Source organism: Acomys russatus, chromosome 8 (genome assembly GCF_903995435.1).
Source record: "Acomys russatus chromosome 8, mAcoRus1.1, whole genome shotgun sequence".
Classification (NCBI taxonomy): Eukaryota; Metazoa; Chordata; class Mammalia; order Rodentia; family Muridae; genus Acomys; species Acomys russatus.
In genome coordinates this window covers 15,457,482-15,485,006 of record NC_067144.1, presented here as the reverse complement: position 1 = coordinate 15,485,006, position 27,525 = coordinate 15,457,482, and the positions used below count along the sequence as shown (strand labels likewise).

The 27,525-nt window shown below is 48.0% G+C and overlaps 1 protein-coding gene across 1 annotated transcript in view; it reads left to right on the top strand.

The window, feature by feature from the left end:
- Xxylt1 (xyloside xylosyltransferase 1) overlaps positions 1-27,525 on the top strand; it is a 133,230-nt gene that overhangs the window by 27,913 nt on the left and 77,792 nt on the right. The gene's annotated exons all lie outside the window — the stretch shown is intronic.

Below are 27,525 nucleotides of genomic sequence, written 5' to 3'. Positions count from 1 at the left end.
ACCCTGTTTCAGAGGGAGGCAGGGGCTCAGGGGCCTCCATAGAGCCAGGTGCAGCTTTGTCCCTTTGCTTGGCCTCCTAGTCCTGTGAATGACATGTAAACTGAGATGGTATCATCTACTCACAGCTTATATAGTCACTAGAACTTGAGGCCATGTCTATCTGATGTAGCTCCCTGCCTCTCCAGATAGCTTTCTCTCCCTTTGGATGACCCAGATGAGAGCTCTCGGGGCTGCCTACTACAGGCGTGACTCCTGTTCCCTTAGAGTCTGCTCTGCCACCAGCTGTGTCCATGGCTCTGGCTAAGGTACCCTGTGTCTCTAGGTCTATTTCCCACCTGTGAAATGAGGGGCTGAGCCAATCCGTGAGCTGTTCCAGCCTGCCTTCTGCAGATGCGGAGCCTACAGGGATCTTCTGCCCTAGCAGTCCTGGACACACCAGGATACCCTCCATCTCCATCCCCCTTTCTTGACTGTGACCCTACTGTTCTCCCAGAGACTGTCTCCCACTACTACCATCGCCTGCCTTCTGATCAAAGGGTTCCATGGCTAAGCAGATGTGCAGAAGGCAACTAGCAAAAGGCAGCTGCTGTCCTGCATCTGTGACTGGCTGTGACACCAAAGGACAGCGGGTAGGGAGGAAGCATGCTGGCCTTGCTGATTCCCCTCCCTCTGTCCACCAGCAGATCCCTGGGCTCTGTGTCAGTTTGTGTTTTGGGGTACCCAGTACAGGGAAAAATACAGCTCCTCTGGCTTGCGAGGAGGGAGGGTGCCCATACTCCAGCTCCCCAGCTGTTCAGGAAGCAGGGCAGTGAATCCCAGAGGGCCTGGGGGGTCTGGATGCTGCTGGTTCCTCTACCCTAGCTTTGCAAATAGAGACAGGCCTCAAGAGAAGGCCGAGGGGCCGTGTCTGCTGAGGAAGGCTTCCGTGTGGGGGCTTTACTGCATAGGCCACCCAGGCTCTCCATGACAGCTCAGGGCCTTCTGGGACCTACATTGCTTACAGAGGTTTACTCTTGCACATGCCCAGGATCTCCTTACTGAGAAGGTCTTAGAGTTAATAACTCTTTCTGTAGCCATAAAGTGATCACGCAGGGCTGTGCTTCCTGCAGCGTCTGCGCTCTGTTCTGCCAGGAAGCCTGTCCGTGTGGCCACAGTCCGGTCCAGCTGAGCAGGTGGTTTGGAATCCCGGTGATTTTCAAAGGGACATCACGAATGCTGTCCTCAGTTGGTTCTTTATTGCTGCTCTTTGTGTTTACGTGTTCACTGTGACATTGCATTTGTGATTTAGTTGACAGCTTTGTTCCTGTTTAACTGCTGTGTTCTTGCTATTTTGGTTGTTTAGTTTGTATCCAGGAATTCTCTTTTTTTTCTTCTTCAGGAAAGTGAGAATGGGATGTATGGGGCCTGAGTTAAGCCTGTGCTCCCAGACCCATGTGTATGCACTTGGTGGCCAGAGTTCCAGAGACGCCAGTCAAGTCTCTATGAACTGTCCTCCTTTCTTTCTGTTTGTAGTGTAAAGGTTACGCCCTGTACCCAGAGAACTTTAAAAATGTTTGGTTTTTCCTTGTACCAGGGACCTAGCCAGATCCTCACATGTGCAAGGCACGTGCTCTTCCACTTGAGTTCCACCCTTCTCTTTTTTCTTTTGATTTAAAAAGACTCATGTATAAAATAGCTGAGCACAGTAATGAAATAGAAAAAGTTAGGTTTTTACATCACATGATCTCAGCATCAGCAATTCCTGCTATTTGCTACTAGTTCCCAGATACATACATAGTGTTGTAAAGATTTGGACAAGGGGAGTCCACACGTGGTGTTCAGATCCTGCTGAGTCTTCGTGTATGTCGACGTATGACGCTGATCTCACTTCAGCTCAGAGAACACTCCAGCGATGGTATCAGCTGCGCCATCAGTGTGGCGCCTCCCTATGCTGTGTGTGATTATGGTCTTCGAAGGTTTCCAGAGGGGCCTGTTAACTAGGTGAAGCTTGGCCCACTTTGCTCTTTATTCCCCTGTCCTGGGCTGCTTCCGTGCTTCCATTGGCTGTTTAATATTGTGAATTAGCCTATGGTGGATGTTCACATGCAGCAAGACTATCTTTTCTCCTTAGGATTGTTTCCATACATGTCTTCCCAAGAGTGAAATTACCAAGCCATGTGTGTCAGCTCCCCAGTGGCCCCGGTGCGGGCTGCACAATTAGGGTCTGTGCCGCTTTCTAGGCCCAGGGTGTCTGACCCTGTGTGGAGCTCAGGAAGCTGTGTAGACTTCCAGTCAGCTGTTCTCCCACTTGACAGGGCAGGAAACATGCTGTGGCTTGGGTGAGCAGGGCCTCTCCTTTGCTTCAAGCCCAGATCCGAGTTCCACCTCATCTACCCGCACAGTCCCTTCTGGATCCTGACCTCCGCCCCCTTCCCTTCTATAACCCCGCAAAATGGCCAGGCAGGGTTTGTGGGTGGGAAAGGCAACCCTGTGTTCTGTGCACTAACAGTCCCCTTGAAGGCGTGTTAGGAAAACCACATCTGCAGCACCCTGGGAGGAACAGAAGGGCCGGCCAGGTGTGCACTGTGGCTTCCGTTCTTCTCAGCCCTGTTTTTCTTTGCTTGCTCCAGGGGTCACATGTGGCTAGCTAGCCCGCTCTGCTGTTCACACTTGCTGTTCCTCCGAGGACCTGTGGCCTCTCTCTACACCTTGCTCATCCTCAGGGCTTTGCTCTCTTTCTGGCCATGTGTTAGTTTTCTCACCATTGAAAGCATCTTATGCAATAGCAAATAAAGATCAGCTCCTTTGGGCTCTCCAGTGTCTGTCCCATGTGACAGGGCTCTGAGAGATATCAGCTCTGGCTTAGTGACATGTCAGTGAGCACAGCTGAGCTTGGATGCATGATTTGTGGTATGGAGAGGTTCTCCTTGGGTGGGGCAGGCAGATATCAAACAGAGCCCTGCATGGTCAGGAACCTTTCCTGGTCTAACACGTACCCTTGGAAGGCATTCCTGCCCTGGGTTGGTCGGTGTCATTAGCTTTTGCCAAGGGTCTGTGTTTATAAGTTGAGGTCCAGTCACTCCACTGTCCTGGGGAGCCCTGCCAAGACTGCTGCTTCAAAGGCTCAGTTGAGTGGAGCATACAGTCTCTGTGTGAAGAAAGCATCAGAGCACTAGTGGACAGTAGTGAGAGGGGGAGGAAAACCTATTACGTGTGGTAGAGGATTGGCTGGCTGTGCTGGGGCTTGGCCCTGCTTGTAGGAGACAGCCTTCAGGGCCTTCTTGATAAGGAAGGACCTGACTGGCTTTGTGCATTAGGAAAGCTGACATTCTTCAAGGTACAGATGTTGGGATCCAGCTGCTTGCCTTTCTATGTCTGTGGCTGGGCTCTGTAGGAACTGGTGAGACTCAGGAGGCCTTTCTGGTGTCAGCAACAGACCTGCTAGAGGGAGTGTACATATGGCTGTGAGAGAGTACATACATATGGCTGTTCGAGGGTTGTGTGCATCTGGCTGTTAGAGGGTGTGTGCATCTGACTGTTAGAGGGTGTGTGCATCTGGCTGTTAGAGGGTGTGTGCATCTGGCTGTTAGAGGGTGTGTGCATCTGACTGTTAGAGGGTGTGTGCATCTGGCTGTTAGAGGGTGTGTGCATCTGACTGTTAGAGGGTGTGTGCATCTGGCTGTTAGAGGGTGTGTGCATCTGGCTGTTAGAGGGTGTGTGCACCTGGCTGTTAGAGGGTGTGTGCATCTGGCTGTTAGAGGGTGTGTGCACCTGGCTGTTAGAGGGTGTGTGCACCTGGCTGTTAGAGGGTGTGTGCATCTGGCTGTTAGAGGGTGTGTGCATCTGGCTGTTAGAGGGTGTGTGCACCTGGCTGTTAGAAAGTGTTACATGTAGGTGTATGGCTTCTTTATGAGTACCTGTGCATGTGTGGATGGATAACAACACAGCAACTCTTGAGGCCTGACAGCCCCTAATATGTAGTCTTCATCGCCACAGGTTCCAGGCCAGGACAGCTTTTGCACTATCGGCCTTGGAAACAATTATTAATTTTATTTTTCCAGACAAGGCTTTATTCTCTGTAGACCAAGCTGGTTTTGAACTCATAAAGATGTTTGCCTCTGCTTCCCAAGGGCAGAGATTAAAGGCGAGTGCCAGCACTTCTGGCCTCACTTGTAATTTTAAGTGTTCTGTATTAGTAAGTGTTTCCCAGAGGAACAGCACTTATAGAATATATATATATATATATATATATATATATATATATATATATATATATATATCTCAGAATGGCTTTCAGGCTGTGGTCTAGCTAGTCCAACAAGTGGCCGCCTGTCAACCAAAGGTTCAGGTATGCAGTAATTGTTCAGTCTGTGAGGCTGGATGATTCAGCAGGTCTTCGGTGTACATTGGAATCCTAAAGAAGTCAGCTCCAATGCCAGTGAAGGGATGGGCTTGCCAGTGAGAGTGACAGGAAGCAGACAGTGAAGGCAAGCTTCCTCCTTCCATGCTGCCAGCAGGGGTGTGCCCAGATTGAAGGTGGATTTTCCCACCTCAAAGATCAAAGATTGCTCACAGGTGTGCCCAGACATTCGGGTTTTGGTTACTTTCATATGCAGTCAAGCTGACAACCAAGGGGAGCCATCGTGTGCACTGAGCTCTCACATGTGGGACAGTTATGAGAGTGGGCAGAGCAGACATTCTTCCACTCATCAGTCAGGGGCACAGACTCCTGGACAGCCAGGCCAAGGCTTGACGTGGAACCATGCACCCCTCAGTCCTTTGAATTTAGTGTGAACTAGTACCATCAGCTTGGTTTTCCCTGAGTACTGAGTTAGGGTAGATGCCCCACAGCAATGTGTTTGTTGGATAAACAAATCAGGCTGAAGGAGTTTGGGGAGTAGGTCTTCCTAGACAGGCCCAGGGCTACCCTGATAGACTCCCAACGCCTTGCCTTGTTTGGCAGTGGGAAGCTGGGAGGGAGAAGAGAAGGCCAGAGCCGGATTCCCACTGCGGTGAACTGGTTTGCTTGCCTGGCTGCTTTCTGCCTGTGTGTTCTGAGTCTTGCCCCAGACCCCAGCCCTGGCCCAGTATCCAGCTGTACCCACATGTGAATCTAGAGCAGCGGTTCTGAATGTGTGAGTCTTGACCCCTGCGGGCTGCGGTCAAATAACCCTTTTACAGGGGTTGCCTGAGACCATCAGAAAACACAGATATTTACATTTATTCATACTAGTAGCAAAATTACAGTTAGGAAGTAGCAAAGAAATACTGTTCTGGTTGGGGGTCAGCACAGCATGAGGAACTGTGTGAAAGTGCCCCAGCATTAGAGAGGGGGAGAGCCATAGATCTATAGGCTGAGCTCTGAGTGCTCGCTTGGGAACTTGACTGGTTTTTGGTTTTGCCTTTGTTCTTTTTTGGCAGAGGGGATTAAAATTCCAACTGTGGCAAAAGCAGCTGGCCAGGAGTCCCCCCAGCCCCACCCGCCTTGAACTCCCAGAGCACTTAAGAAACTCCAAGTGAGCCCCTAACTGTTTCCATGGTAGCCCATGAGCTGTGCCTGTAACCCTTTCTGCTTAAGGAACCTGCCACAGAGCCATGCCATGCCAGCCACCCTGTCTTTTCTGCTTCCTCCCTTATGATCACTCTCCCCTTTGATCTCTCTCTGCTTCTCTCTCTCTGGTCTCCTGACCCATTTTGCCTCATCAGTAGTATATTAAACTGTTCATCCCCTGGCTGTGCTGTGCCTCTTGGCAGAAATCTATGTGGAATGTATCTTGCTCTATTTTCCTTTCTTTTTGGATCCTCTGCCTGCCCTATCCAAATGGAAGTGCCGCTGGGGCAGGAATTTGCAAGTGTTCCCAGTGTTGCGAACAATCCAGATATAAAATAGGCATCCAGTAGACATTTGCCAATTAAGGTAAACACATACACTTACACTAGGTGTGCATTGCGAATTACTTTGTTATGAGGCCAGTCAGTTGCCTCAACTGTCTCCAGAGCCATTGTAGGTGCATCTGAAATGCTAGCGCCATTGCAGATGCTGGATGGCCCTCGCAGGTGAGGCATGGCCACAGTGTGAATTTCTCAGACAGCCATTCCATGAGGTCGCATTAGCGGAGACGCTCTGGTAGAGCTCGGGAGCACCTGACTGCCGTTATTGAGCGTCTTACATGGGAGAGGACGGGAAGGAACAGACACTGGGTACCAGCCTGAGTGAAAACATCTGTGTGAATCACAGCAAAGGTTGTGAACATGTGTCCACTGATTTCAGTGAAGGCTATTTTCTGGCAGCCACTCTGGAACAAATTGGAGGCATTTGGTGCCTCTTACTCTGATGGGGGACAGCTGAGCAGACTTTTCATAAATGCTAAAAATAGTAATGTGATGCAGCCCTCTTCTATTAATTTAAGGCTGGGAGCTGATTCTCAGCCAGTGGAAAACGTGACCATGTTGGTTGAATAGTGACTTCTTGCCTTTAGTTCCCCTGTAGGCTTCTACTTTTTAACTTTCAAGGCCCCAGCTAGCTTTTACTATTGCCATGAGGTTTTGTGTGCAGGACACTGAGGCCAGTGCTGCTGACTGCCCTTGCATTTGGGAAGGAAGCGAACCCAAGTGACTGGTGGTCACAGCAAGAGGTCACAGGAGCAGCCCCTGCCCTGCCTGGACTTCAGAGGAAGCTGTAAGAAAACAGACCAGACACTGACAGTTCAGTTAGTCTTTGGGCAAGCTTTGGGGGAGGGGGACAAGGCTGAAAGACCACAGACGAAGGCTTCAAGAGGATGGTGCTGCATGGGCAGCCTGGGCTATCCCCCAAGTGGCATCTGGTGAGTCTTCATGAAGAGAGTGAGAGATAGCAAATATGAATCTTTCCTATTAAATAATATAACTTGTGTCTAGAACAAGGAATTACAATATTTTTATCTCTTCACTGTAGTGGAAGTTTGGATTTCTTTAAAAACTGTTTCTATCCCCTAAGTGGGGATATGGGGCTGCTTTAGTTGATCCACAGCTGTTAACTATAATTGCCTCATGCGACTCAAGAGAGTGGTGTGGCCTTTGCTAGCTACAGATAGTTGAATTCTGAGGACTCTGAGAGGGTATAAATATTAGAGCCCAGAGAAAGGCAGAGAACGCTTCTAGGAATACTGCTTTGAGGCAGGCTCTGAGAAAGAAGAAGGCTGCTGTTCCTGGCTGCTGCTGTTGATGCAGTTTGATGAGAAGTTGGAGACGTCCTGAAATGAGGATTGGACTGTCCCAAGGAGCCCAACGACCCTCACCAGCAGCAAGTGGCTAAGAGACCTACGCCCCTTCTCTCCAGTAAACTTCTTTCTCTCCTACCTCATGTTGGGGGTTTGAAAGGTATCAGGATGGATAAGGGCTGGAAGGGAGGTAGAGGCATTAGGAACCTCAATAAAGTAGGTAAAAAGTACGACCACACTTCATCTTGTAAGACTTGCGAATTTTCTAATTCTCTCTACCCAGGAAACCCTTTGTTTCCTCCAAGGCCCACTGCTCTATTCTGGGAATTCAGTCACTAGGAGCGATGACCCTTCCCGGGTCCTGTTTCATTTCCTACGTGCAGGCTCTTTTCAGACGACCTAACTGATGAAGAGTGTGAGGTCAGACCCCAGCCAATGGGGAAAGGCAGCCACCACTTTCCTTGGAATGAAAACCAAGTGCACTTTTGATCAGAGTAAAGTCTGCATCGTCCAGACACTTCAGCTGCAGTGGGTCTCTCTAATTATCCAGACTTATTTCTGACAGGATGGTGCTGAGCTTCAGTGCTCAGTGTGCTTTCCACACACTGCTGGAGCTGTTTGCTGTGCACATGCGCTTTGTCTCTGTGCATTCTGGATACCTGGGTCACCAAAGGGAGAGTGTTGGGACAGTGTGGCTCTTCAGCTCCTCTCGTCTGGCCCCTTCTTCCTTCAGCTTTGTTTCTTCCTGCCCTCCCACATTCGTTATGGCTTCTGTCCTCAGAGCAGCTTCTTAAGACATAGTCACTGGCGTACTTTACTGTCCCACTTTCCAGGCTGACTCAGCCCTTTCTTTTGGCCTGGCCCCTTCCTTCCTTCTGCCACACCAGCTTCTGGACCAGGTTTCTGCCATAGAGCTCCCTGCGAGGCGCATTAGCCTGGGAGGGAATGGGACTGCCGTTACTACTGCACTGAGTTGGGGAGTTCAGTATAACACTGACTGTAAGCAAGGGTGCAGTGAAATCACCAAACTGGACCACTCCGTGGGTAGAAAGAATAGTTTATTTGGGATCAAACCAAGGCACCTCTTGGGGAGTGAGGACAGAGAAAAGCAAGTAGATTTTTTATGACTCAGCAGGGTGGGGTCTTGGAGCTGATATAGGCTGTTTGGATTGAGACCCAGGAACTAGATGCTCTTGCTTGAGGTAGTTGACCTCTGGGAGGTGACACCTTGAGTCCAATTTGTGCTGCTCACATTAGTCATAGGAATGAGGCCACAACCTTAACAAAAACTGGCTCTACCCCCTGCAGATGCCACTGAGTGTCACTGCTCAGCTAGAGATAGGGCTGTGAACTCCTCCCAGCTCCATGATAGAATGTTGATTGGCTTGAGCTTGTGCAGGCCATACTCAGGCAGCCAGAGCTGCTGTGAGTTCATGAGTGCAGTGGTTCTGACTTGTCCAGAAGACTGTTTTGCTCTGGTTTTCTCTGACCTCTGGCTTTCTCAATCTTTCTGTCCCTACTTCCACAGTGTTTCCTAAGCGTTGGGAAGGGGGTTGGACACAGATGTCTCATTTGTGGCTGAGCACTCTACTGTCATTTATTCTCTGTACTTTGGCCAGTTGTAAATTTATGTTTTACGTACTATCTACTGCACAAAGAAGCTTCTTTGATGTCTGAGAGCTGCACCAATCTACTAGAAGATAAGAATTTAGAGAGCAGTTTGCTACTTTTGTCTATTTAACAAAGTAATGGTAGTAGGTTCCAACCTAGGACCTGTGAACTCTCAACCATTGGTTCTGGGCCACATTTGCCATACCAGATGTTAGGATGTGAACGGCAGAGCTGTATGGAGGAATGGAAATCATGCCATGCAGCAGACCCACTTAAGAGGTTCATTAGGAGGCCGGACCTGGTGGCACATGCCTTTAAGTCCAGCACTTGGGAGGCAGAGGTAGGCAGATCTCTGTGAGTTTGAGACTAGCCTGGTCTACAAAGCGAGTCCACGACAGCCAAGGCTACACAGAGAAACCCTATCTTGAAAAACCAAAGAGAGAGAGGGAGAGAGACAGACAGACAGACAGACAGCGGGGTGGTGGCGGCGGCGGGGTTATTACAGAATACAGAGACAGTCTCTGGAGACATGAGGGATGAGAGGGAGGGGGAAAGAGGAGGGAGGAATGGGAGGAGTTCCCTTTATAAGCTATGTAGCGCATGCACAAGAAGTGTATACGCATGCGCAGAGGGTGCACATGTGGCTTAGGGGGTCTGAGACCTGCCGGCAGGTGGTGACGTGTTTCCAGTGACATGCTACTGGAGTGGCTTTGGTGATGCCTGTTTTCCCATCATCATCAGGATCTTTAGGGGTGACTGTATCGCTGCCTGATACTAACACCAGGTATGTGTTTGCTCCTGTAGAACGGCCTTACAGCCAATCAGAAAGCAGTCAGTTACTCCCATAATGTCTGTGCCATGATTGCACCCGTGCCAATCATTATTGTAGTCCACAGGGTTCACAGATAGGAAGACTTTGATTACTTTTTTTCCCCAACAGCCTTTGTCATACCTTCAGTTATTATGAAAGCTACATTCCTGGCTTTTTACATGAGGTCCTCATACTTACTTGACAAGGACTTTATTGACTGAGCTATCCTCCTATATTCTGATTGATTGATTGATCAGTTGGTTGATTGAGACAGGATCTCACTGTGTAGCCCTGGCTGACCTGAAACTTGCCTCTGCCTATGGAGTGCTGGGATTAAAGGTGTGCGCCACCACATCCAGCCGATCCCCTGATTTAAAACAAAACATTTTATTTATGTGGTTTGTCCATGATAGGCTTTAGTCACAGGCTTATGAAACAGTGTCTATGATGAGGATGAACTTTTCACTGAGCTGATTTGGTGTTAGCTTCAAGTAAATGCCCTCTCGTGTCTTCAGTCCAGACTCTCCTGTGATGTCTCAGGAGCTTCAGAGTCACTGAAAAAGAGAGGATTGTTATGGGAGAGGCTGCAACTGGAGCACAGGGCTACTCTGGGGACCTGACTGGGTGGGTGGTCTCCCCCCATGACATTATTATTTCTATCCACATGTTTCTATTTTCTTTTTTTTTTTTTTTTTTTTTTCTGCTTCTGTGAAACAGAAGTAAAGTGTGGGGCTGTGGTTTATTGTTCCATTCCCTTCACAAACATTACGTTTTGCTATTTCCATTTCAGGTCCTGGTAGAGAACCATTTGGTCACCCTATTTAAGTCCTGAAGCACTGATTTACTTTTATTTGTTATGTTTTGTTGGTCTAGTCCCGGGGGGGGGGGGGGGGGGGGGGGTTAGGCATGTGGTCCAAGTCCACCCATTTGGGTCTGCTTCTCCAGCAAGAGTGTGGAAAATGACAGACAACAGCCATTGGGACTGGATGCCATGCTAGGCATGGAAAGAACAGGGAGGGAAAGGATGTGGACCGGATGTCTGTTTTGCCATCATGACTTCCATTTCCAGTAGGAGCATTAGACGTTTACGTAGATGCACAGTGCCATCCTTGAATGATGCTGTAGGCAGCCTCTGAGGTGGCCCCTGGATGCTCATCCCTGTATGTGGCCCCTGCTGGCATCCCCTTGCTTTGTGTTAAGTGGGCCTATTGTTTTGGCTCTGATGAATAGAATATGATGGCCCATCACCTCCGAGGTTACTATAGAAGACCATGGCTTCCAGCCTGGGTACTTTTCTGTTTCAGTCTTGGAGCACGTGACTTTGAAGGGCCCAGATGCTGTATAATGAAACCTTCTATGTAGGGTCCTAAGGGACCGACCGACGCTTCTGGCCACCTCCAGTCAGCATCCAGGGACAGCAGCTGGCCGCTTGACGGACATGGATCCTCGTGTAGTCATGGCTGAAACTGATCATAGCTCATGGGCCAGAGGCATCCAGTAGAGCTGGGCCTACACTGAGGCTCTGGATTCTTACTCTATTGAGATAATTGTACATTAATGTGTGGTTTTAGGGAGGGATACAGAGGTCCTCTGCACCTTTTGCCCCAGTGGTAGCATCTTGCATGATTACAGTAAACATGACAAACAGGATACAGGCATTGGTGTTATGAAGCATGGGCATTTCCATTCTCACAAGGGCAGCCTGTGTTTCCCTTGGTAATCCCTCAGCCCATGGTATTCGCTGTTCCACTCACTGTTTCTAGACTGTTGCCCTTGCAAGAGTGCTATACAAGCTGAGTTGTGAGTCATCTTTGGGGAGTGGCCTTTTTTCACTCAACATAATATACAGGAGATTCACTCACTCATGTTATTGCAGGACTCAATGATCCATGCTCAGTAGTGTATACTGGTGTGTATCCTGTAGTTCAGTTTGCTTAGCCATTTATCCACCAGAGAGCAGCCGGCTGTCCTGAGCTTTCAGTAACATCTGCACAGGTCTTTGCGTGAACATAAGTTTTTATGTCTCTGATACAAATGATGAGAACTGCATTTGCTGGGCTCTGCGGTACTTACATGTTTTATAAGAAGTCATCAGGGAAGCTTACCATTTTATACCCCTTTGCCTCATGGTGTATGAATGTCTCCCTTTTAATCCGTGGGTTTTTCCACTGCTTCTATTTCTGGGGATAGGAATGTGTGTGCTATTGATTGTCGCTCAAGAGAAATATGATTTGTGTGAGACTGTTTAACAAACTCCCAGTGAGTGTCTGTGCATCCTTTCTGGGGTGTAGTTGAAGATGGTATTGCAGAGTTCTAGAGGTCAGTCCTGCCGGCACTTAGCAACTGGCTGCCCCACCTTCCCGAGCTTGGCTGAGCTCTTGAGGGCACCAGGCCATGAGTACTGCCACAGGTCAAGCATATCCTCCTGTTTGGCTTTTGTTTGTTTTTGTTTGAGCCAGACACTCCTGTGGCACAAATTGGCACTAAATTCCCTATCCTCCTGCTGTCCCTCCCAAGTGCTGGAATTACAGGTATGAGTCACACCACACACAGCCCGATTGGCTTTATAAACAAAGCCTATGTGTAGGTTTGTGCACATGAGGGCAGGTGCCCACAGAGCCTCCAGACGGTCCCTCAGGAGCTGGAGTTGTGGGCAGCTGTGAGTCACCTGACTTGTTTGCTGGGAATCAAACGTGAGTCCTCTGGAAGGACAGTACGTGTTCTTGACCACTTCATTCTCTCTCTAGGCCAGGCTTGATTTTTAAAGATGCTGAGGATGGTAAGGGGTGAGAAATTCACAATGGCTGAGCAGTCCATAGGCTGTGCTTCCTGCGCACAGGCCAGGCACACCCAGCAAGGTCAATCTGGATGCTAGGAATGGTGCTCTGCTACCTTGTCACGTTAGCTGGTAGTTCTGTTTGGGTTTGCAGTGTTGGAGGATGGTATTTTGTTGTTGCTGTTGTTTGTCTGTCTGTTTACACTGTGTACAAAATGCTGATTTCTGTACCCAGGGATCTGGTTACAGTTGGGATGTTGGCATTGTCACTATTATGAAGCATTTCCCGTCTTGGTATGCTGTAAACTCCATCACCTCTGATTGGTCAGATAAAGAGCTGAACGGCCAGTAGCAGGGCAGGAGAATTAAGACAGGAGTAAAGACCCCAGAAGGGGAGATCTCAAGTGGGGACCAGAGGGGGAGACGGAGTCACCATCGGAACACAGATGAAGAAGCAGGTGGCAGAGTGAGACTAGGACAGCAGCTAGCGAGCCGTGTGACGGGAAGTAGACCATGCTAGTGTTAGAATAGCAGAGTGTCTGCCCAGCTAAATATAAAGGTCTCCATTGTCATTATCTGAGAGCTAAGTTGGGCATAGAAAAACCTTGCATTTTACAGCAAAGAGGGAAGTCGAGTGGGGAAGGGAGGATATAAAGAGGGAGAGCTGAGGGAGAAGAGGCATCTCTGCTCCAGATCTGCTTGACAAAGTCACAGGTTTCTGTAGCACAAACTGGGCTCTATTAGAAAGAAACACAGGCCTGGGGCCTTTAAGAAGTGTTCTCCCTGTGTGTCTCTTATGCGGTGTGTGATTTTCTCATTTCTCTGTCATTCTTTCCCCTCCCTTGCTGAGATGTTGATTGGTGTACTCTACCTTAGAGATCTCCTTGTTCTGAGCTTAAAGTGACCTCTATGTCCCCAGGTTGCTTAGTGATCTCAGGCATAGCCTGATATACCTGGCACCTGGCCTTGTAGTGCCTTTAGCATGAAGGATGACGGCCCTAGGATTCATGGAGAGGGCCTGTAAGGAACAGGCTCATGAGCTAGAGGGATGGCCATACAGTGGAGGGAGGACCTGTCAGCCTGCTGTCCTCACTCTGTAGCCTCAGGGGGTGCCAGATCTCAGTACCTTGTGTTTTAGGGAGTGGTGCTTTTGTTTATTTGTTTTTGGCCTTTTGAGATAGGGTTTCTCTGCATAGCCCAGGCTATCCTGGAACTCACTCTGTAGACTAGACTGGCCTCGAACTCACCTCCTGCCTGTGCCTCCTGCGTGCTGGGATTATAGGCGTGCACCACTACAAGAGTGAATGTGGGGGTGAGATTTTCATTTTGTGAGACTCACATCTTTAGTTTTCTCTAGTGCTGCCGTGCCTCACATTGGCTTGGGGATAGCTTTGTGTCTGCTGCTCTCTTGAAGGATACCTGGAGGCCAAAGAGATCTCTGTGAGGTGGGAGTGGGTAAAGCCATCAGCCGAATGAGCTGTGGAGGTCCCAGGAATGTGCAAGTGGAGGCATGAGTGTTGTTGGACCCTCACGCCCAATTTGGGAAGGGGGTCGCCGTGAGAGACCACACGAGGCACAACGCACTGATGCAAAAGCAAAGATTTATTGCTGACGCGCCAGGGTCCCTCAGCACTCGAGAGGCTAAGGACCCCCAGTGACTGTTACAGGCTAGTTTTAAAGGCTAAAACCACAAAGCAGGTGGGGTTGCTTATCAAGTTAGAGCATATGGGCATTAGGACATCTGGCGTTGGGAGACCTCTTGTGGGGGCTTGGGTGTCGGTCCCTAGGGTAGTTACTGGAAACCGTATGGGACCTCTGATATTTGGGAGCTCGCATATAGCTATTCTAGGAACTAGGGTGTAATTCCTGAGCTAGCAGTAAGGAGAACTTGGAGAAGCCTCTGGGTAGGCAGGGCAAACAAGCGTCTTACATTTTATAACTTTACAATTTCTCAGTGTGAGCTTCAGCTCCAGGTGTCCTTGAGGCTGCTCTGCATGCCTTTCACAGCTCCCTGTTCCTGCCTGTTGCTCCTCTCAGGGACAGGCTCCTGGGTAATGGAAGCAGCCTAACACTTAATAGACATGGGTGACACAGTGAGACCTTCCTGTGGCCAGTCATGCAGATTAGCAAACACAAAGGCTTCGAGGACTTACTGTGTCTCTATGTTTGTGTCTCTTGTTCACTTGCTGCGGTGTGTAAGGGGGGGAGGGAGGGAAGGAGAGAGAGAGATACAGTGATACACAGGCCTCATAGAGCAGCTCAGAAAGCACCATTGTGAGTTTTTTGTTCCTAAGTATTACCAATGCTTTCAGTCACTGTTAGTGAATACTCCTGACCCAGGAAAGGGTAGGGCTAAGGGCTAGTGGTCAGTGCAAGGCTGGGGGATCTCTTCACCCTGAGCCCCTTCAGGACAGCCTTGGAGAGTGCACCAGCATTCCAGGTGGGGAGGAGAGGTGGAGGAGAGTTCTGCCAGACTTCACAAGGTGGCCAGAGGACTTGTGGATAATTATTTTAATTTTATGTGGAGGTATACAGCCATAACATTGTTTCAAGGACTTTCTGTAAAGTCTCCATTCCTCTTTCTCCAACAATAATGAAACTCCTGAGGCAGTGGCTCAGGAAGCAGACGTCCTGTTTGGTCTGGCTTCCTCCTCCTGTTCTGGCCATGGGGCTGCTTCCTAGTGTGTTGTTGACTCCCCAGCACTCACACCTCTCACACCTCTCAGCCCTTCATGGTTCACAGAGTAATTTCAGGCCCTGGCAGTGCAGCAGATAGAACTCACGGCCAAGCTGCCAGCTTGTGTCACTCAGTTCTGATAGAGGTTTCTTCTTCTCATGTACACTGCAAAATGCAGAACAATATTTACTTCCTAACTTGAGGGTTTTTTTATCTTGTAATCCGAGGACTCTTGTAGGTTTCCTCTGTATTTCCTGTAGTGAGCAATGGTTTTAGTGGTGAGATGTGGTCTCCTTGTGATGAAAGAGTCCTCCCTGAATTAGCTACAAAGAGCTATGGGTGCAGTGTCCTTGTGAACAACATGGAGCTTTACTCTTGTGACAGGGGTGTTTGATTTTTAAAATTCTCTTATATGCTGCACAATGAGAGCAGAGGAGCAACGACTCTGGGTTTAAATGCAGCTTTGTCATGTAGCAGCTTAAAATAGTAGTTTCAATTTGGGAAGACTGTGTGCGTGTATGTCTGTTTGTCTGCCTGCTTGTCTGAGGGGGGGGGGTGTCTGTCAGCGAGTGTGTGTGCCTGTCTGAGTGTATATGTGTCTCTGTGAGTGAGTGTGTGTATTTTAGATGATATCTGACACATAAGTGTTTGATACTGTGTAAGTGTTTGGTTGTGTTGCTCTTGCTAGTGTGGTTCAGGTGGAACTTACCTGCACCCAGTGTTCTTACTCACAAACACCTTAATAACCCCTTTCTACCCTGAGTATAGCAAGGCTGCAATGGCTTCTCGTGCCCTTGGCCTTTCCAGCCTGGGCAACTTGCTCCTGTTTAACTCTTAGAACATCAGGGAGGGAGACTGGCAAGAGTCTATTTGCATGACCACTGTGCTGAGGTGATCTTCTGTGCACTGTGTAAAGGCTGTCTTTGTATATCCAAATGCTGCTTTCTGTGCCAGCAGAGAGCTGAGTGCAGACCAGACTTTGGTTTTGGTTTTGTTCAGAGTCTCAGTGTTTTGTAAACATCCCTTCCAGCACCTTCTGATTGGCTAAGTAAGGAGGTAGGAACTTGGGGAAAGAAACCGATGGGAGAAGTCACCAGCCAGACAAGGGGGAAGAGACAATGCCAGGACTGAGCGGTAGCAGGCCACATGGCAGAGAGTAGATTAATATAAAGGGGTTAATTTAAGATAAGAGCTAGTTGGGGACAAGCCTAAACTAAGGCCAAGCTTATACATTAATAATAAGTCTCTGTGTCATTATTGGGGAGCTGGTGGTTCAGAGAAAGTCCTGTTTTATCACCGTCCTCTGCGTCAACTCCCTCTGTCTCTAGATACTCAGCCTTTTTGTGAATCACCTGTGCAAGCTTGTGCCTCCTGAGTTTGCCTCCTTTTCCTTCCCAAACGTACTTCTGGGGTGTTCTCATGAGCAATTATTCCACACTCAGGAAATGCAGACACAGTTGGGTAAACCTGATGCACACTATCTTCCTGAACTTCAATTGAGTAGTTACTGGATTATCTTCTGTTGTGAATTAGTAATCCTCATGCTAGTCGATTTTTTGGATAAGGGGAGTAGAGAGTGAAGCCCGTGACAGTCTATAGTTAGCTCTTCTCTCCATTCTGTGTAGAAGATAGTGGTGGACCCAGCAGGCAGTTCGCTCCCAGCACGGTTTCTGTAGGTTCAATGGAGGAGATCTCTTAATTTGTTTTCTGCATTTGTTATTAACACGTGGTGAGTGTGCTTACTTATGGGGTGGATGTGTGGATTTGGTCCATGGCTTTGTTATGTAGTGATCATATCACTTATTAGCATACCCATCATTTCATACAATTATTGTTTGTCTCTAGTGAAGGATTTAAAAATCCTCCAGCTTTTATGGACTACTAAAGAACTGCTATGGTTAGAATATGCTGTCTCCCTGTCTTCGTCAGTGTTCTATTGCTGTGAAGAGACACCATGACCACGGCAGCCCTTATAAAGGAAAGCATTTAACTGGGGCAGGAAGCATGGCAGCTCATAGGCAGACATGGCGCTAGAGAAGGAGCTACAGGCTCCTTCTAGATCCACAGGCAGCCGGGAGAGAGAAAGCCCCTGGGCCTGGCTTAGGCTTCTGAAACCTCAAAGCCCACCCCCAGTGACACACTTCCAACAAAGCCACACCTAGTCCTTTCAAATAGTGCCACTCTAAGCATTCAAATATATGAACCTATAGGGGCCATTCTTACACATCAGAGTTCTCCTTCACCTCCGATATTGGTTAGCTTTCCAGATACTCCATCCCTCTAAACACTAAAGCCAGCCTCAGAGTCGGCCATTATGTTGGCGTGTCCATGATGGAATACTAGTGATTTTAATGAGGAGAGGGAGAGACATGACCAAGTGAGGTTCTATACATGTATCTCTTGTGATATGGGGTAATTGGGTGGAGAGGAAAAGACAGTGAGAGGTGGGGAAGGTGGGCTGGAAGAGGCTCACAAACATCTATAGCATGCCGTCTCAATAATCAGCCTTTAAAACTATGAGTCAAAGAAGCCTTATTATTCTATACAGTGTGCTTCTGGTAGTTTGTCATAGTGATGGAACGCTAACTAATATAGGTGGTGAAAGATAACTATGATGAAATACTATAAGATTATACATATGGAACCATATCCCATGTTCGTGGGGTGGAGAAGTCTATATTGTTAAAATGCCTATACTATTCAAAGTAATTTAAAAGATATAGTGCCATACACATCAAAATATCATCTCTAAACAACGGCTGCTAGAGAACTATATAAAGATATTTCTTCCCCCCTCCTCTCTTTCTTTCTCCCCCCCCCCCTCTCTTTCCCTCCCCCCCCCCCCCCCGCCCCCGTCTGAAACAGGTCTTTCTGTATAGCCTTGGCTATGATAGAATTCTCTCCATAGACCAGGCAAGATGCTTTTTGTTCTTCATATCTGAAAAATGCGACAATTAAATGGTTGCTGTTGTCAGAGACCATTTTTTCGTCAGGCTGTTCTTACAGCTAATTAGCTTGCCTTCCTGGAGGTCCTGACAACAGCAGTCAATGGATAGGCTATGGGGCCAGGAAAAACACAAGAGACAGGAGAATATACACATAAGCTGAAGAGTACCAGTGACATTTCCCCCACAGAAATAAACAATTCCAAAATTATGTGGAACTTCAAAATCCTGAGCAAAGAAAACCCTAAAACCAAACAGCCAAACAAAAACCACAAAGCAGGAGGCATTGTACTCCCTGACCCTAACATGTGCTACAAACCAATAGTGTCTCCTGAAAAGAGTGGGACTGGACTAGGGTCAGACACACAGACCACTGTGAGCGACAGAGGCCGGAACAAGCTCAGTTCTCTTAACTTCTGTTTTCAGTGAAGACAGTTGCTACATACATGGTGCTGCACTGACCGTAACGTAGAGCCTCTCTCATCACCTGTAAAACAAAATGGACTAAAGATTTAAATGTAAGACCCCACACTATGAAGTTTATTTGACTGCAGCCTCTTGGTTTGGGCAGGACGATTTGAGCCTCTTTGAAGAGAACCATAAAGCACGCCATTGCTGATACTGGCTAAACAGGATTCAGGTTGTACTTGGCCAGTGGAGGAGACGGCCTTGCCATGGACCTGTGGCTTCCTGGAGTGTCAAGGGTTCTGTTGCATGCAGTGTGCTAGTGGCCTTCCGCATTTGCACATGTGTGACTCCTGAGTGTTGTTTTCCTTTGAAGAGTCCCTAAAACAGTCTGCAACAACATTGCATGTTTGTTGTAATTAAGTATCCCAACAGAAAACGGAAGCTAGCTGCTATTGTTTCAAGTTAAAAGCTGATTGGGCTGAAAGCAGATCTCCAGTTCCATGCCAAGATGTCCCGAAAATTACTGCTGTGCTGCAGAAGGGTTTCGTCGCTCAGGGGTGGTTATACTGTGAGATGATTGGCCCTCACTGGCCTTAAAAAAGGACACACCAGTTCCTACACCAGAGAGTTTCCATCTGCTAACTCTCTGTCCTCAACTATGCTGTTTCTTTCTTTTTTTTTTTTTTTAATTTCCATAAAGTGACAACTAATGACTTAGTTAGCTAGCAATTACAGACTTTTTAGTCCTGTCTCATCCAATATTCCTCATTACTTTGGCATTTTAGTTTCTGCAATGCACTTTTTAAATAATCCTCATTTTCTTGTCTGATGTGTCTGTTTAATTTAAAATTTTTGTACACAGTTCAGCTCTAACTTTTAATGTAATGACAAAATTATAAAAGAAATTCCAAGCACGTCGTCTGTGTAGAGTCACAGATTGAATGGAAAAGGCTTCATCTGTCCTCCTGCTTTCACGGAACTTGCTTCACGTCTGTGGTCTCCATCTGCCCTGCACTGTTGTGCCTCACTGAGAGCTGCTGCTGTTACATGAGGGAAGAGCCCTCCCTCCAAGGGAGCTCTGTGTGTAAGGGTTGCTGATCTAGGGTAGCGCGGTGGGTTGGACAGGAAGCTGGGGCCCTTGGAAACTAACCTTAGCCAGGACTACTGAGTGGCCTGTGGCTACTGAGTGTTTGGCCTGCTGTGCTCAGCACCCAAAGGACTGCCAGTTTCTAGAGCTGTGCTGTCTGGTAAGGCACTCACTAGCCTCAGGTGGCAACTTGTATTCAATTAATGAAAAGCAGTGGAAATAGACCTGTTTTCTCATCGTGCATCCTGTATTCGAAGTACAGGGGCCCTATGTGACTGACAAGTGGCTACTGCCTGGCATGGTACAGATCCCAGGCAGTCCATCACTGCACAGTACTGTTGGAAGGCGCTACTCTACAGGCCACGGTGGCTTCCTGCATGCTGTCAGAAGCTAGCACTTAGGAGCCCCTCATAGCACTTCTACACAGACGATTTTCATGGGGTTTGGCATCCTGAAGACAGGAAGAGAGGAAGGCAAACAGGCTGTAGCCCTGGACAGCCTTGAGGAAACGGCAGTGACAGGCAAGGACACTGAGACAGATTTTAGACACATTCTAGAGTAACCTGGTGAGGAAGGAAGGCACAGTAGCTTGGAGGTCATACCAAGTGTGCTGGTGAGCTTTTGTCAACTAGACACAGACCAGAGTCGCTTGGGAAGAAGGAATGTTAAGATGACAAAATGCCTCCATCAGGTTGGCCTGTGGGCATTTTCGTGATTGTTGATTGATGTGGGCGGGCTCAGTCCCCTCCCCAGGGAGGTCCTGGCTTGTGTATAAGCAACTGATCAAGCCATGAAGTGCAAGCCAGTTGGCTTGCTCCTTCGAGGCTCTGCCTTAGTTCCTGATGATAGACTGTAACTGGCAAGCTGAACTAAGTCCTTTCCTTCTTGCGTTGCTTTTGTTCATGGTGTTTATCCCCCAGCATCTGAACTGAGTCTGGGCCCGTGGTACCCTGACTGCACAGCTGCTCTGGAGAACTCCTTGGGTGAATTGAAAGGGTTGGCAGGGGAGGGTCATTCAGGAGTCAGGGCCAAGACACAAAAGCTTTTGTGAATCCCTTTTATTACTACACAAAGTGGCCTCTCCTGGGGATCTGGACCTTTTTTAAGAAACAAAGAACAAGTAGGAAAAAGATGGGTTTTCATGGTTCAAAGCTGAAAGAGGCACTCTCCTATGGAAGAAATTCGGCCATGTGTCAGTGGGATTCCCAGCAGGAGCAATTCCAGCTGCCTGAGGAATTCCAGCTTGGGGAGAGATCCACAATAGCTACCAAAGCTTCAAGGCATGGATGCCTCAATACCAGTGGTGACAGGGCATTGAGTGCCGTAGTGACCACGGCTGACGGGGAGTGTTTGCTAAGGGCAAGCGCTTGTTCTAGGCACATCATAGAAGATCAGTGAACATTCACAAGAAGTGCCTCGAGTTTATTACTGGAGGGTCCCCATGTTGGGACCATCGACTTAGCAGCTACCATATTTTTGATTTAAAAATAATTTTCAGGTTGAGAGATAGTTCGTTTGGTAAAGTACTTGCTGCACAAATATGAGGAGAAGCGTTTAATCCCCAGTATCCATGTTAAAACAAAACGGCACGGCTGTGTGTCCCTATGGTCCTGGCACTAGGAGGCCCCCTGGGGCCTGCTAGCTGGTCTTGTTAAATCGGAGACCCGCTTTCAGTGAGAGACCCTGTCTTAAAGAATACTGAGGAAAGCGTCCAGGAAAGAAACCTGACATCAGCCTCTGGCTTCCCCGTGCATGTGCATGAGTTGTTTTTGTTTTTGTTTTGTAAAGTGTGTTTATCGAAGCACAGCTGATGTACCAGAATATTTGCCCTTTGTAAATTACAGCTCAGTGACTTCAGTGACTGTACAACTGAATCACAACCTAGTTCTAGACCCTTCACTGTGGGAAGAAGTCACCACATACTTCCCCACGATTCCCACCTCACACATCCTGGCTCTACAAATCTGCTCTTGTTGGAAGTTTCATTTAAATGGGTCTGTGTAGTATATAATCTTTTCCATCTGGGTTCTCATTAGACTTTCTTGGAGATTTGTTCATGGTATGGCATGTATTGGTGGATCATTTTCTTTCAACTGTTGTGTCATGCTCCATTGTATGGATGTTCCACATTTTGCTCATGTATTCCTTATTAGGTGGACACTTTATGGCCATTTGGAATATTGCTATTATGAGTATTCATGGGTGTGTCTGCATGCCATCTAGTTTCATTTCGGTTTTTTAGGTACTGAGGAGAAAAATAACTATGTTGTATAGGAAACTGATGTTTAATTCTCTCTGTGTTGTGTGTGTGTGTGTTTGTGTCTGTGTGTCTGTGTGTGTGATATATGTGCCCATTCATTTTATACTAGGGACTGAAGAGATGGCTTGGCAGTTAAAGGTGTTTACTGTTCTTGGAGAGGACCCAGGTTTGATTTCCAGCATCCACATGGCAGCTTTCAGCTGCCTCTAAACTCCAGTTTTAGGGAATTCAATGCCCTTTTCTGGCCTCTGCAGGCTCCTGCACACATGAGATACACCTATAGTGGCACATACATACAAATCAATAGATAAATCATGGACATAAAGTCTTGGCCATATGTATATATTTACAAGTATTTTTTACCACTTTATAGTTTTCTCTTATTTCTTAGTGATTCACGCTGAAGGATAATTTCTTGAAACATTAAGCTCTAGTTTATAAACTAATTTTTTTTATAGGTAGATCCTGTATGCTATTATCTAATATTATCTGCTGTTTGAGGTTGCAGTCCTCGCAGTCTGGATAGCCTTTCTGAGCGCCACACTAGATCGAGGACTCCCTCTCCCCAGCAGGGCCTCCTACTCCCTGCCTCACCTCATCTGCCTTTCATGTGTCTCTGGTTTGTTCTGTTTTGTTTTGTTTTTTCGAGACAGGGTTTCTCTGTGTTAGCCTTGGCTGTCCTAGACTCACTTTGTAGACCAGGCTGGCCTCAAACTCACAGCAATCCACCTGTCTCTGCCTCCCAAGTGCTGGGATTAAAGGCGTGCGCCACCACGCCTGGCTCATGCGTCTGTGCTTTATGTTGAGTGTCTTTGGGCATAGATGTCCCTAGCCACATTTGATATATGGCCTTTGGCACAGTTCCCTGTTAGCTGTCCCTTCCCTGCACCTGTAGGATAATTAGATACTGTGTTCCTGTTCATATGATAGCAGTGTGCATCATTAAAGTGCCTAGTTTCTAACCAGTTATACACAGCTATCCTGGAAGCCTCTCCACCCCACCCCCACAAGGACTTATATAGCTTTTGTTCTCCCCCAATACAATTGGACTATCTCCCTGAAGTGGTTCTTGGAGGGTCTTTCTCTGTCGTGTTTCTGGCCTTCAGAGCCCTGCACCTTGCCTTCTGGTCCTCCTGCTTTCATGGGCTGGTGGCCAACAGCCCCACCCCCATTGGCTCTGATTCCTTAATGATTCTACTTTGTTAGGGATTTATTAAGGGCACGTACCTCCCTTACAACCTGACTACCCTAAATAGGAGGGAAAGGAGATTAAGGAGAACAAGATTGAAACCTTCTGAGTATCAGTTCCGTGGGCAATTCCCATGACGTAATTCTCAGGAGTCCAGCAGATCATCTGTCCGACAGAAGAAGCCGCACTGCGGACTGAACCTGGAGGTCTCCACTGAGCTTGCCGCCACTGCCAAATCCTCCAGATCCCAAGCTGTGGGCCCTAACTTCCAATTTCTCTCTCCGCTTCCCTAATGTCCCTCTCCCCCACCTTCCTCCTCCCAGCTTCCTCCTCCTAATCGACGATCCTTTTGACAGGCCGCTGTGTCTTGTCTTAGGCTGATCAGTCCTCTTCCTCTGAGTCTATCTCAGATCTTTATCAGTTTGTAGAGACAAAGTCTCAGTGGGGTCAGGCATCCCAAGACTGTTTTCACCTTGGGCCCAGACTAAGGCAAGATTACATTCATATTCTCTCTCTCTCTCTCTCTCTCTCTCTCTCTCTCTCTCTCTCTCTCTCTCTCTCTCTCCACACACACACACACACACACACACACACACACACACACACACACACACAGGAAGAGGAGACCCATAATCTAAGAATGCTTTGCCTAAGCCATGGTCAAAAAGAGATGGCGCACACCTTTAATCCCAGTACTCGTGAGGCAGGTGGATCTCTGTGGGTTCAAGGCCAACCTGGTCTACAAAGCAAGTCCAGGACAGCCAAGGCTACACAGAGAAACACAATCTCAAAAAACTAAAAAAAGGGAAGACCAAAAAAAAAAAAAAAAAAAAAAAAGCTTTCTTCTTTCTTCTTTTTTCCTGGAGGTTTTATACTTTCATCTGTTGCTTTATATTGAGTTCAGGTTTGTGCATGAAATGAAGTCCGAGTCTGAACACTTCCTCCCTTCCTCTTCCTTGTGTACATCTAGCTGGCTAGGTTTCATGGCTGAACTGTGATGGGGATGAGTGATGTGGTGTGTGCTGACTGTAGAGGGAAAGACTCCTTCGTGTTCCCTGCTCTGTCCCATCGCTCTACGGGTCTGTCACAATTCCTGTCTAGATTGCTGTGACTTTGCATATTTTTAAACTTTCAAAGTTATGTTGGTTGTACTGCGTCTTTTGTATTTCCAGATACATTTTACAATCAACTTGTCATTTTCTAACAAAAAGCCTGCTGGGATTTTGGTAGGCATGCACTGAATTTGTAGATCAATCCAGAAATTCCCATCCTGACAGTTCAATGGTTTCCTGTTCAAGCATTTGTTTAGATAGGCTTCAGTTTATTTCTGCGCGCGCTCGCTCGCTCACTCACTCACTCACTCACTCGCGTTACTCATCTCCAACAGCGAGCTAAATTCTGCTCAGGTGCTGGGGACACATGGGTTAGAAAAGAGCAGTGGCGCCTCATGTGCAGCAACAGTGAACTCCCCCAGGTACTGGAGCGGCGGTGCAGTGCGTGACTGCAGCCAGGGGAAGAGCAGTGAGGGAGCCGTGCAGGTGCTGCAGGAGTCGGGCGCTGCGTGCACGTGGCGGGCAGGGGAAGTGTTGGGGACAGGAAATGACGTTGAAGGTGTCGCTGATGGATGGATGGGCCTTAGCTGGAGGCAGTGGGAGGAGGAGTGTACAGGCTGGAACTCAGGGGTCACAGATGCTTTTGGGTTGGAGAGAGTGTTTTCTGCCCTGGAGCAGCATGATTGGAGCACACACAGCTACAGACTAGAGCTGCTGGGGCAGGAGCTGCGTGGGGTATGTAGTAGACTGTGCAGGGTTCAGAGCCAGGCTAAGGACTGGGGGCGGGGTTTTGCACATTTTGATGGATTTGGAGCTAAGGGAGTGATGTGGTTTGTATTTCCAGCAGGATTTGGTGCTTTTCATACTTCCTTGTGTGGAGTGGAGCTGAAAAAAATGTTCTGGCTGCGAGGATCCCTAGGGCTTATGTCAGAGCTCAGTAGGTTCTGTTTGTGGGTGGTGGTCGGGGAGGGCTTAGAGAAGGGAATTGTGGGTAGCCTGAGAGCATCTGTGGAAACCTTAAATTCTGGAGAATGTGGTAGGAGACAGCAAGGTAGCCTGGCAAAGTAGCCCAAGACCTGGGAATCCTCACACTTGGGAGGGGCTGAGACTGGGGAATGAGGGCAAGTGCCGGGGAATGGAGAGGAAGGGCTCCTGGCAGGGAGCAGGAGAGTCGCCCGGTGAGCCCAGGACCCCGTCTTAGGGAAGCAAGAGTTAGAAAATGTCAGGAGTGGAGAAGAAGATACTTTTCTGTTGCCTCCCTCCGTATCTGGAGACTGGACTGGACCAGCTTCCGTAACACAGGAGCTCAGAGCAGACCCTCAGCTCCAAGGGCATCGGAAGTCAGACGCTTATTTTTATCATTCAGCATAAGTGACTTCATTACCGTAGTCATTTGTGTCCTCAGATACCAAAGGAAAAAAACAGAGCTCAAGCTTCTCTGCGAGCAGGACCAGAAACACCAGAGGTCCATCTCCTGCTCTGGCCACTGACCTCGTGGTGGTGGCTTAGGCCACGTGCCTGCAGCATCCGCCCCCCCCCCCCCCCCCCCATCGCACTGTAGCTGCGAATGGCGGTTCATCTTACACTAATCAGATTCTCACGGGGGAGCATTCCCCAGCTGGGCTGGTCTTTTCCATTCTTCATTCTTCTAAGTTCAGAGACACTGAGCATGCTCAGCCCTGACCACTCTCCTGTCCCCGTGTCTGCAGTATCCGTGTCTACCCTTCTCCACCGCCCCTTTTACTGTGCTGGAGACTGAACCCAGTGCCTCACGGGAGCTACCGTGTCAGCTCCAGAGTAGCCAGGGCTACAGGCTGCTCCACCAGGCGCAGCTGCCCTGCCCTCTTCCTCTTCCTGTTGATATTTTTTTTACATCAGTAGATGAAGGGTCAGTTGAGGAGCTGTCTCTGCAAAGGGTAGCTGCTCACAGAGTTGCCTGGCCTCTGATCTGTACAGTCTGGGGAAAAAGTACCATAAAAATAGAGTCCTGCACTCAGGAGTAACTACCACACTGGACAGATCTAACACATGGAAAAACTGAGAAACTTCTTTTTGTCAGAGATCATTTTATTGGTGAAGATGAGAGTGCTTTGACCTGAAGAGAAACTTCAGATTTCCTTTTCATCTGCAATAAACACTTGCTCCAGGATGCTTTCTCAGCTCACACTGCCTAGGGTGGATTCAAGTACTGGAAGTTTACATGCCATGTGGGCTGGAAGGGGCTTCTGGTGACTGCCAGGTGAATTCTGAAGAGAGAGTGGCCTTGTTATTGAAAAAAAAAAAATCTAAACTAGACAGACTTAGAGTTTTTTTGGAGGTTTGTGTGTGTGTGTGTGTGTGTGTGTGTGTGTGTGTGTGTGTGTGTGTGTGTGTCTACTGAACCATTTTCAAGATCAGGAGACTGTATATTAAGGGGGCCTTAGTTCTGGTGTCAGCCAGGAGGGAGACTGTAGGCTCAATGTTATTAACCAATATATTTTATTACAACTTATTAACCGAGCGTATGTCACTTATAACTTGACAAACCAAAACAATAAGAAAAAGAGGATTAAGGAACACAATAGCAAAACCATAAGGATATCACTTCTGAGGAACGATTGTCCTGGCATAATCAGCAGGATTTTTTCTGCTGGAACCTGGAGAAACCAGAACCCAGAACCTCAGTAGGAGCCGGAACCCCGAAGCCTTCCTTCAAGTGGTCCTCTCTAGGAGTGTCTTGAAGTGGAGTGATAACAGCCAAAACTATCCCAAGTCTCCAAAAAGCCCCGCCTCCAGTTCTGAGCTCATTTATATATCTTCTCCAGCGTCTTCTCAGCTGGCAGCAATCATGCTCCCGCACAAGATGGTTTGTCTTCTAGTGGATTAACATCGCTCACAAGGATCCCACACTTGGAATCCTAAAAAACAGGTTTATCCCTCCTTCAGGAGACTTGTGTTCTGCTCATCATACATTAAGTCCACTGCCATTTGTTCAGCCTTTGTTGTGCTTTTCTTCTCTTTCGGAGCTGGAAATTCAAAATGGAGTCAGCTGAGGTGTGGAAGGCTCACACGCTAAAGGCCATTTCTCGTTCCATTCTTTGCATGCTGGAAGTTTTGATCTGGAAGGTGGCATGATGTGCAGTGTAAAAATGAAGCTTTGTACTGAACTGACGCACCCTATGTGTGTAGGGGGTTTGTGTACATGTATGTAGCGGGGCACACACACATGTGTACTAGGGCATGTACATGTGTGTGGCAGGGAGTGTGCACGTGCATGCACATACAGAGGCTAGAGGACAGTGTTGGTGGAATGTGACGCGTTCTTCAAGGACCCATGCTGAGCTCTGTGAGGGAGGTCTTGCCCTGCAGTTGTCGTCGCTGTTGGTGCACCTCTGAGGACAAAGCTGCACTCCACGGCTTCCTGGAACTGGGAAGTGCTGCGCCAACTGGGCTGCTGGACTCTTTTTATTGGTTTTGGTGTGGTGTGTTTCTCCTCCTCCTTTCTAGACTATAACTCCAGCTTGTTTTTTTAATAAAATATTCTTTTTATTA